General features: G+C 35.8%; 1 protein-coding gene across 2 annotated transcripts in view; it reads left to right on the top strand.

The window, feature by feature from the left end:
• Positions 1 to 10,034: 10,034 nt before the first annotated feature.
• LOC310741456 (3',5'-cyclic-AMP phosphodiesterase 4D-like) overlaps positions 10,035 to 11,749 on the top strand; it is a 200,805-nt gene continuing 199,090 nt past the window's right edge. For both annotated transcript variants that reach the window (XM_083569316.1, XM_083569314.1), the window contains exon 1: positions 10,035 to 10,181. The gene's annotated coding sequence lies outside the window, so the exon portion shown is untranslated. The remainder of the gene's footprint in view (positions 10,182 to 11,749) is intronic.

Here is an 11,749-nt window from a genome sequence, read left to right as displayed (position 1 = left end):
TGTATTGTACTAGGCAGAGTCTTTTCTTGGTACATTGGGTTCGAGCTGGGAATAAATCCTGCATGGGTTTCTGGTTCATTGCAGAATACCATGTGCACCCACACACACACACACACACACACACACACACACACACACACACACACACACACACACACACACACACACACACACACACTATATGAACAAAAGTGTTGGGACATCTGATTTTTAAAGCCATATGTGGTATGTGTAGCACAATGTGAGCTTCATGAAAATATGGTTTGCACAGGTTTGAGTGGAAGATTTCGAGTGGCCTGCTATAGAGCTTTGACTTACATCTTGACAAAAAACCTTTAAGAACCTTTTTTTTTAAGTGTACCAGTACGTTTCTTGGAGGTCAAAAAAAACAAAACAAACGAACATGAAAAGAGCAAGCCTTATCACAGACATATACAGACACACACACATACACACACAGTAACTTGAGAGCTCATGGTCAAAGTGTTCTGCTTGCTTTTTTACTGTCAAACTGTACAAAATATTCAATTCAGACTCCTATATTATTGAGATATATTTTCCCTCTCAGGTGTTTGGTCTCTATACAGGATTTTGTACACTACCACTTTTATCTCAGCCACATAAGCATACACGAGCATTATCATAGCATTCATCACAGAATTATTATTATTTTTTAAATCACATTGTTTAGTGTGTGTTTCGACCTTTGAAATAATGCAATTAGTTATGCAAATAAAGAAATGATTGGGTTTGCATTTGTAAGGAGACTTATACATATCAGACTTTTCGTTTGATAGTTTGTTTTTTAAAGAAACACCATATGTGCATGCAATAAAGCTATTAATTAAGGATTTTTTTTTACAGCAGATGAGGCAGTAGGGGGGTGGGTTGCAGAGAGAAAGGAGCATAGTTCAATTCCTGGACTGCATTGGTGGTGGTAATGATATTTACCTCTGTATTATGAATCACTCATGTCACTAAATGTGTGTGCTATATGGGCAGAGATGATTAAACTACTTAAACTTACAACAAATTTCTCCTTCTTTTGTTTAAACATTTGCATATTGAACACTGTATTCAAGCCTCATTTTATGCAACAAAAAGAAATAAATCTGCGTATTAGTCACTACACACTTGTAATATTAAGTACCTTATTAGCACTGTAGTTACTAGAGCCCCAAGCTATACCTTTCTGTATTATTACATTATTTCTGTCTTTATTTCTTGCTGTGGTTTGATTGCACTGAAATAAACCTGTTAAAAAAGGTTTATACACTTTCTGAAAAAAGAATATATTCAGCTGTGAATGGTAATATTGTAAATGAGACTTGTGTTATATACTTGTGTTCAGTGTTTCACTCTAAGCAAAAATATATATATTTTTTACGTTTGAAAGGCATGTCAAGCCTTTTATTAAATATTGTTAGGTTAAATTAATTTCCCTTACTCACCTACATTATTTGTTGCACTTTTTCATGTACACCTACAGTGTCGGTGTAATTGAAAGATGTACAAACACAGGTTATATTCATATTATATGTTGCTATTTATGTTTTAGCTGTTCTCTATAACATCCCAATAGCCTTCATAGCAGTGAGCTAAATAGGAAGTGATCAGTAGTGGTCCTATGAATGATAAATCGAACATAGGAATTTGATCAGACGAGCAATGACTATAGTTACATAACTTATCCTATGCATTTAAATGGTTTTAGATGTGATCATTTCTTTAACTTTAATCCTGAAAGTGGGACTAAAAATGGTTGTGATTTTATGTATACAGCATACCATTAGCTGACATTCTGCCCTCACTGTCACCATCTTACTGACTTTGTTGCCATATTAGATACCTTTTTAGAATACTTCATGTGATTTTATCTCAAAAGAAAAGGCTAACAACAAATCTAGGAACTTTTCAAGCAAACATTAGCGACTCTCATATGAGCTCGATATGGCTCTGCAGCTCACAGCACAGCTGCTAAGCTGAGATAACAGAAAACATTAGTGAAGATAACAGGATCCTTGCCACTTACCTCTGGTGTGTAAAAACTGACTAGCTTGCATTTGCACAAGCCTCTGCTCCCATCAACCAATTACTGATCACTATTATTCCTAACAACCAATCACTGATCTCCATGGTTCCCAGTGTCCAATCAGATCACTCTTATTCCCAATATATGATTGTCCATATGCCTTTCTTTGTTTGCATCTTTGGTAGAAATTATAATGTGTATTAATAATTCATATACAACCTAAATTAAAAAAAAAGTGAAAAATGTAAAACAAATAAAACAGAATGCAATGATTATCAAATTTCCATATTTTAAACCCATTTTTATACACATTAAAATATAGAAACTTATCAAATGTTTAAACTGAGGAAATGCCTCTTTTTATGGAAAAAAATAATATAATTTTGAATTTGATGGCTGTAGCACGTCTCCAAAAAGTTGTGATAGGGCAACAAAATGCTGGAAATTAATTGTTACTAAAAATAAATAACTGGAGGAAAAGGTAAAGTAAAGGTGGGCAACGGTTCACCAGTCTGCAAAAAACTGTGTCTACAAATTTTGGAACAATGTACCTCAAAATAAAATTGAAGACTCTGAATATATAATTATTATAGTAAATTAAAAATTCTGAGAAGCTAAATCTAAAAATATTAGATGACAGCTATGTTTCTGTAATCGAAATCACTGCATAGTTTCAGGAACACCTCCAGAAATCATTGTCTGTGAACACAGTTCACCGTGTCATTCACAAATGCAGGTTAAAGCTTTATCATGTGTGCCAGAAAACCTATAAATCAATGAATAAGAAAAAGAGCAAAGAAAACAATGGGAAGCCCTCAGCTCTGGTGACCTGCTTTTATATGCTTTAGTCAGACAGATATTTCTATAGAAATTTTACATGCATGTTCATTACCATAAATGGTCATCACTACTCACTCTTAAGCTTTGCCACTGCTTAAATGTCTAATTTGCTTAGCAACAACAGTAATGCTAGTAGAGCTTAATTGAAACACGTGGTTAGATGCTTTTCCTGCTAGACATGCACTCTGTCCATGTAACTCATGAAGGTAGGTAAGGACAAGTAGATAGGTCAAAGTAAGGTCAATGTAAGATCAATATGTACAACTGATCACGGATACATGTTTTTTTTTATTTTAAATTCTTTGGGAAACCACATCCTCCAGACTAAAGAGGAAAGGGACCATCCTGCTTGTTTTTGGTGCTCAGTTCAAATGCCTACATTTCTGATAGTATGGGGTGCTTTTGTGTTTATGGAATAGGCAGCTTGCACATCAGGAAAGACAACATTATGGCCTTATATATTTTACCAAGATAATGCTAAAATGCATACTGCATTAATTACATCATGTCTTTGTAAAATAGTCCTTTTGACCTTTTTCAACAATTGAAAAGATTTAGCATATCAATGAAAAATATGACCAAAAAGGCCCAGAACTGTTGAGCAGGTAGAATCTTGTATCAGACACAAATGGGACAACATTCATCTGCCAAAACTCCAGCAACTGTTCTCAGTTCTCAGATGTAAACAGACTGATGGGAACAGAAGATGGGAAGGTACACGGTGGTAAACATGGCCTTGTCCCAACTTTTTTGAGACATTTTGCAGCCATCAAAGTAAAAAAAAATATATATATATTTCCCCAGTTTCAACTTTGAATATGTTTTCTATGTTCTATGTTAAATAAAATATGGGTTTATGTGATTTGCAAATCAATACTATTTATTTATATTTTACATAGAATCCCCTTTATTTGGAATTGGGGTTGCAGTGTAGCTTTCTAAACTATAAATGGTAGTTATTATTAGTTTGTGGTGCCATGATTTAAGAAACTGTTTTTTGTAAATTGTTACCACATTAGCTAGCTCATTCAGATGACACCTTGACCTGTTAGTGCTGAGAACGACATACATGGTGGTGATTGGGCAAGGGGCAGAAAGTTGACATATCTGATGGTACTATAATGGGGGAAATAATCATTTGATTATTTGAAAATTTTTATCCAGAAATTAAAGAAAGGTTATAAATTAATTTGTATTTGAGCGAGTGAAATAAGTATTTGATCCCCTACCAACCAGCAAGGATTCTGACTCCCACACCCAAATTAGTCCTGTCCCTTTAGGAACGTACTGATACGAATATCACTCATTATGTGTATAAAAGACACCTGTCACAATAACAACCTCTTCCATTCAAACCTCTCTACTACCATGGGCAGGACCAAAGAGCTGTCAAAGGACATCAGGTACAAGATGGCAAGCAAGACAATCAGCAAGAAGATTGGTGAGAAAGAGACCCGGGATCGTTCAAGAATGGAAGAAATACAAGATAAGTCAATCGCCCTTGCTATGGAGCTCCATGCAAAATCTATCCTCATGGGATAAGGATGATTCTGAGAAAGGTAAGGGATCAGCACAGAATTACATGATAGGAGCTTCTTAATGATCTTAAGCGAGCTGGGACCACAGTCACCATGAAAACCATTGGTAACAGACCTAGGTCTCTCTCTGCTCAAGAATGCACATAAACAGGCCCGTCTGAAGTTTGCCAACAAACACCTGAATGATTCAGAGAAGGCTTGGGTATGGAGTCAGAGAAATGCTGAATATGACCAAGAACACCATCCCCACTGTCAATTATGGAGGAGGAAACATTCTGTTTTGGGGCTGTTTCACTGCTAAGGGTACTGTACTTCACCACAGGAATGGGGCCATGCACTGCAGAATCTTAGGTGAGAACCTCTTGGCCTCAGCTAAAACACTGCAGATGGGTGGTGGATGGGTTTTCCAGCATGAAAATGACCAAAAACATACTACAAAGGCAACAATCTGATGGTCTTGTAGCCCATTCCAGCCTTGTGCAGGTCTACAATCTTGTCGCTGATGTCCTTTAACAGCTTTTTGGTCTTTCCCATGGTGGTGGAGAGGTTTGAATGGAAGAGGTTGATTTTGTGACTAGTGTTCTTTATACACATACATTGATATTAGGAGTACTTTCCTAAAGGGACAGAAGTAATTTGGGTCTGTGGTTGACATGGGATCAAGTACTGGTGTAGCACCTTGGTTTCACGGTGTACTGAACAGTGTATGGTTGAGATGACAATAAAGCCTATTTGAATTGACTTGACTTCACTTGACTTATTTCACACAATCAAATACAAATTAATTTATAACCTTCTTTAGTGTTTCTTTTTCTGGCTTCTTTTTATATTTTCTATCTCTGTAACAATAAAACTACCATAAAAATTTTAGACTGTTCATTTCTTTGTAGGGGGGAAACAGCAGGGTATCAAATAATTATTTTCCCACTGTAGCTAGCTACTTTTCAAACTGAGTAATATGTAATGCATATGTCGTGCAATGTTTCAGCTTCATTGTGCATCATTGCCCAGTCTGAGTGCAATAGATGGTAGTAACTCACGAGCGAATCATCTCACTGAGTTGGTTCTATTATGTGAACGCTAAGAGTCGATTCGGATACTTAAACTGTTTCAGTCAGATGTCATTTATGAAAGAATTGTTTGTTTGGGATGTCTCATTCACTTCGAGAATTGACTCAGATATGAGTTTTCTGCCCCCCACCTCACCTTTTGCAGGAGCAGGAGGCAATGCAAAGCATTTAAACTTTTTTTTTTTTTTTTTTTTTGCTGCATTACTAATTAAATAGTGAGATGTTTGCTGCTCAGCTGTAGACAAAATAAACACATGGATGCTTACTTTTAATATCTGTGCACATTTGAAGTGTCTCCCTGATTTGTATAATTATTTCAGTATATTTTATAAAATGCAATAAAAAGGTGGATGGTTAAATGCGACTGAATTAACTAAATGAATTTCAGCAACATGGCAATAGGATGTTTAGATCCAGAAAGATTGATTGTTTAAAATGTGTGTGGCAACCTGGAAAACCTTTTAAATAGTGGAATTTACACTGGCAAATGTCCTTAATAAGTTTTCTCTCATTATTATCTCATCATCTAGATAATTTTTGTTGACCATGTTATTGTCTTTATTTGTTTTACATAAATGTCACTCAAAGCATTTTAAATCAACCCCATCACCATTTACTAATATTATTACTAGTATTAAAAAAGTTCATGATAGTTCAAAATAATAATTGTTGATAATTTTAGTGAATTATGCCATAATTTTTAAATGTTATAATTAGCACAATTATTAATTTGGAAACTTTTATCTGCATAGAATGTGAAAGCAGTCTTCTTTGTTTTGATGGTGGCGTAACTGTGCAGGTGCGTCACAGATGTTTTGACATCTGATGTAGTATTCCAAGCAGAATTAATTATGCAAATGCATGCTTAAATACAACAGCTTCCTCATATCATAAAAAGGCATGAAATGTGATGACGCAGGTTTATGTATACAGGTTTATCTATTCATCTTTAAACAGACTGAGGGCATATGTTAAACCGGCTCCTCACCCATTGTGATGTTTGCAGGCAGAAATCCTGTAGGCAACATTAGAGAGCAAATGACACTTTGACGTACATAGGGTTTTAAACCAGAGGTGTTAAAAGTCAGAGTAAATTCAATCATTAGCTATTTGCCAGAGCCACAGTATGCATGGTGGCTGCTTTCATTGCTTTCATTCACTAAAAGGAATTAAAAGTAAAAATTTTTAAGAATTCTTGTTTTACTGCAGAATGAATAAAAGAAGAAGCTGATTAATAAAACCTACATTTACAAAGTTTGACTTCTGGTGATCTTTCTTTTAGAGTTAGAGAGATGAGCATGTTTGTGTTATAGATCAGCACAGATATATTCTGACAGCACTATAATGAAACCTCGCTCCCTGGATGAGCTGACATCATGGTCCTTGACTCCCACCTAAGCTACACTGTAAACCCCTACTGCATAATGTCTTTGCAGAAAATATTTTTTTATTTGAAACACTCTAAGCTTGCTAATGAATATGAGCTCAGACATCATTACAGGCAGATAAAAGAACTGTATTTCACCCTTGAAAAAGCCTTTACGCCTGGACAGACCTACCTGCCTTAAAAAGTAATCTATGCATAGCACTATAGACGCACATAAAATGCTGTTAGGATTTTACTTTTTGACACTACAACAACCTAAACCACAATCCAAAGTGAAGCAGGAGTGGCTTTGGCACGAGACGGCAAATGTGGCCTGAGACTTACAGCAATGTTTATTTATGGTAATTCATACCTCGATAATTAGTCTGTTGTCCCTTCACACAACATGCCTTTTTCCTGAATTGTTTGGGTTAGAGTAGTTCATTCTAAACCAAGTCAATAGCCACTAAGAACCATATTACTGGATTCACACCAAATCTTGCATTCATGCTTCCAGGGTGGCGTTTCTGAAAAGACAAAAACGGCCAGCAGCTATGTGCTTTCAGGGATTTACCATCTTGTATCTGACTTGGACACTAGCCGTGCTGACTGTGTAGTGATGACTATTCCAACACAATGCACTTGGCTGGCAGTGTTGAATCTGGCATGAGTTCCTCAGCCTGAACAGTTTGCTAGATCCAGTCACCCAGGTACAGCAAAGAAAACCACAGGAAACAATTCAATTTAAGTTAAATTTAATTGATGTGGACCTTTTAACAATGTCCATTGTCACATAAGATTTGTGGTATGGTTATACTCACAAGAAAGAAACCTGGACAAACCAAACCTAAAAGGGAACACACTGTTTTCTGGATTATGTGACTATTATCACATCACATCTTTAATGGATTAATATTAGGTTTATGGTATAAAATAGAAATAAAAAAAATAATAGAATGTACATTTTATAGGAATCAATGATTTGGCAATACAAATGACTCAGCTAAAATCTAGGAAATTACAATATCTAATATCAGGACTTGTGTTTTCAACAGAGCCCTTCTTTCAATTCAGTGGACAGTCATCATTCTCACTCCTTATCAGCACAGTGTGAGAGTTGTGTGTCTACAGCTGGCTTTTTCCAGGCTGATAATGACCTACCAGATTAGCCACCATTTTCATGCCTATTCTCATCAGCATCTGATGAAAGGTCTGGGTCATTCTTTGCCACTTCACATTCACAGATGGGTTTAAACTAGCTGTGACAGCCCCACTAATAATGGTGGCATCCTGAGTAGGGTTGGATGGTGTGTCTTAAAGCTTATACGATAAATAACAAGCAGCCGGGGTTTTGCCTATGCTGTCCAAGTGCAGATGCACTGATGACTCCCTGGTGAGGATTTATGATATTGCTTTGTGTGTGGATTGCATTTGTGTGCTGATATTATTGGGCCAATCTATTCTATGTTGGTCTTAAAAGAGACTTCAATGAATTTAAGAAACTGATGGTGGTACATCAAGACTTGCAGGTATAGAGGCAGGTCCAGTCAGTGAACATTGTAATAGTCTATTTGACTAGAAGGTTTAGCATTTTCTCTATCTTGCATACAGTGTCTTTAAGTGGACCCATTCACAACTGGACTTATTAAGAGCAACTCCTCTGCCAATGTGGTTCATTAAAATGTGGACAAGTGGACATTTTTTGCAAGTGCCAAGTCAACACCTTGTTTGTTGTGGGTTTTCCTGGCAGAGCTGGGCAACCATCTGGACAAATAGCTGAGACGAATCTATAAGTGAATACACAACTTTAAAAGGAAAGCAAGTACTATATATCTCAGCCATAAGCTTAACCATAGCTTTCAAATATATATTCACTGAAACCCATTCTGTGCCAGTTTACCACCTCTGTTGATGGTTACAAAGAATTTAGAAATTTGCAATGGCTGTTGACTGGAAACCAAATGCAAAGCAGGTGAATGATTATGATTAGTACTTTGATAGCATTGACATAAACTGTAACAAATACAGCTTATATTAAATTACAGCTTATATTCCATAGCCATGTGCATTGATCTACCGATACTGTAGAAATCTTGAAGTTAAAATAATATTTTCGGGGTTTTAAACCAGAGAGTTACAGGTCTGGGGGCACCTTCTTTCTGATCCTCTGTGGTCATACTGTAAAAAGTAGGCTAGAGATGTAGCAAAAGTAGCAGTGGCCTTTCTCAAAACCTACAGAGCAAACCCAAGCGTATATATGAGAACTCTAATTGCCATTGGTTTCACTCAGACACTGTAGTTACAGACAATGCAAAAAAAGTATCTTGAGCATTTTGGTCTTGGCAGGAATAAATCAAATCCAATATGCTTTATTACTGGTTTAACAAAAAAAAGCTCATTATGTTGGAGTTTCATTTGTTGCCCAGGACAAAGCTTTACTGTAAACTAATAACAATTAATATTCCAGCTCTATGCTATAAATCTCTGGGAGGGTGAATAAAGTGCACACTTACCCAGTGGGGAAAAGAACATACACTTACATGTGTTTGGCTTGATTAGCTTGTCTCGAGAGAACAAGCTAATCAAGGTTAGAGAACCTGCAAATACTGTATAATTTCATATAAAACTGTGGCAGCAGATTTTATTCAGGCTGTGTTTGAGTTAACATGTCTGATTATATTCAGTCTAGGTAATGCAATCTGCAACAACTATGAATTAAAACAAACACATAGGTGGTGTACTATATCGTGTTCTTGCTCTACTCATGCGGACTGTTTACTGCTCTGAATGATTTACATAATTTGAATATGTGGTGAAAAAAAAAGTGCGTCATAAAGCCTGCTCGAACAGGCTGCCTTTCAGAGCTCTGTGCTTTCCGTATTAGTATAAAATGTATCCCGTATATTTTTCCACAATTCAGTATTGCTTTGTAATGGACTTGGTCTTTAAACTAGTCTGCCTACAAGTCCAAGAGTAAAAGCGAGGCAAGTGTTTCCATCCAAGCAGAGTAAGGCGTGGCACTGATATAATTACGCAAACAGTAGCATGAGCAAGGAGTGTGTGGGATTACAGCCGATTAGAGCCTGAATGAGCTGTTCGATATACAGTGTTTGTGTTGCATTGCCCAGGCTCTATAACTCAAAGCCAGCTGAGCTGGTTTGGAGTGGGCGGTTACACACTATCATCATATCATGTCTGTGCGTAAGAGCACACAGCTTTGAGCTATACATGTAAAGGCCAGGATTTCTGTAGGCATCTCCCCAGTGTTGGAGTAACAGAGCGAAGCGTTTTGTTTTTTTAAGGTTGTCAGAGTTTTACAGGGTTAAGTAATACTGGTAAGTTGATGTTATGTTTTTAAGAAACACATTGTTGCTCTGAAGCAGGAGTAAAAAAATATTTTTTTTATTTGTGATTTCAAGTGTGTAGTATATTGTGTTATTTCCTCACTGATGTGAAATGCATTCTATTGTAATTTTGATTTTGGTATAATGTTTTCTTTAAAATGTCATTATAGCAAGTTCAAAGATGTTACAGCTTTTTTAGGCCTTTATTGGTATTTATTATGCCTCAGGAATAAATCTGACATGTTAGATACAGCCTGATACTGATGCAGTAGAAACTTTATTAGTAGATATTATTAAGGTGGAGAACGAGTCAGTTGTGCGACATGCAGAATTAAGTTACATGACAGCGCCGCCTACAGATTGTAATTTGAATTGTTTTGAGAGTTTAAGAGGTCAAAAAGGATGTATGAGATTAAAAATAATATAAATAATCTGCATTTAATGTTGCATTGCAGTTCTTGTAACAGGTAGAATAATAAAAAAGAAAAGGTATATGAATATGTTTTGCAATCCAGAATTGTGTGGTTTACTTATTACAGTGAAGGGTTTTTGTTTTTTTGTAATTTTGTGGTCTAAAGAAATGTTTTTGCAGATGCATAACTAGTACTCATATACTATACAATGTACAAATATTCGTGGAAAACTGACCTAAAGATTCGTGTTTTCTTTTATATTTTATTCCACATTTATTCCCCACTTGCTGTTATGATATCCTCTACTCTTTTGGGAAAATGTTCCACTATATTTTGGATTGTGCGGTTTGAAATCTAAATAGCATTCCAAATACTGTAGCATTGAATTTTATTAGTAGGAAGTCTACTAATAACTGTGTGACAGTAATGAATAAGCTTCAGAAGTTCTATAGAATTGGTGATGTTGCATTGGTTGCTCATCAATAAATTACTTTACTAACGCCTGTGGCTGAATGTGCACTGAATTGTGGCTGAATGTGCACAAAATCTCCACAAGCACACTACAAAAACTAGTAAAACATCTTCCCTGAAGAGTGGAGGTGTAAGAGTAAAAGAGTGGAGGTTAGCATAACAGCAAATGTGGAATTGGACATTTAAGAAGTAATTATATTATATATTATATAATTATATATTGTATTATAATTTCTGCCGATTCAAAGTTTTTATTCCTTGAATTACCCAATTACTGGTCAAACACACAAAGGCTAAGTTGATATTGTTTAGACCATTAGGCCAATTTGTTTTAGGTTTAATGTTCGAATTTAACCAATTAGATGTAGGTGGTTGGTCAAACATGATAACTTTTATTCTTTGTATACATGGTTTAAGACATGAAATATCAGTATATTGTATATTGTATATGCAGTATATTGTAGTAGCATATTAATATACATTAATGTATATTAATATTCATTATTGTATATTAATGTATATTAATATACATTACTGTATTTTTCGGACTATAAGCCGCTACTTTTTTCCCACGTTTTGAACCCCGCAGCTTAAACAACGAAGCAGCCTGTTTATGAATTTTTCCTGGGTTTTAACCGGTTTCACAAACTTCAAGCCAAAAAACTGAGCCCCAGA

This window comes from Silurus aristotelis (genome assembly GCF_946808225.1).
Source record: "Silurus aristotelis genome assembly, chromosome: 18".
Taxonomy (NCBI): Eukaryota; Metazoa; Chordata; class Actinopteri; order Siluriformes; family Siluridae; genus Silurus; species Silurus aristotelis.
This window is presented reverse-complemented; position numbering and strand designations above follow the sequence as displayed.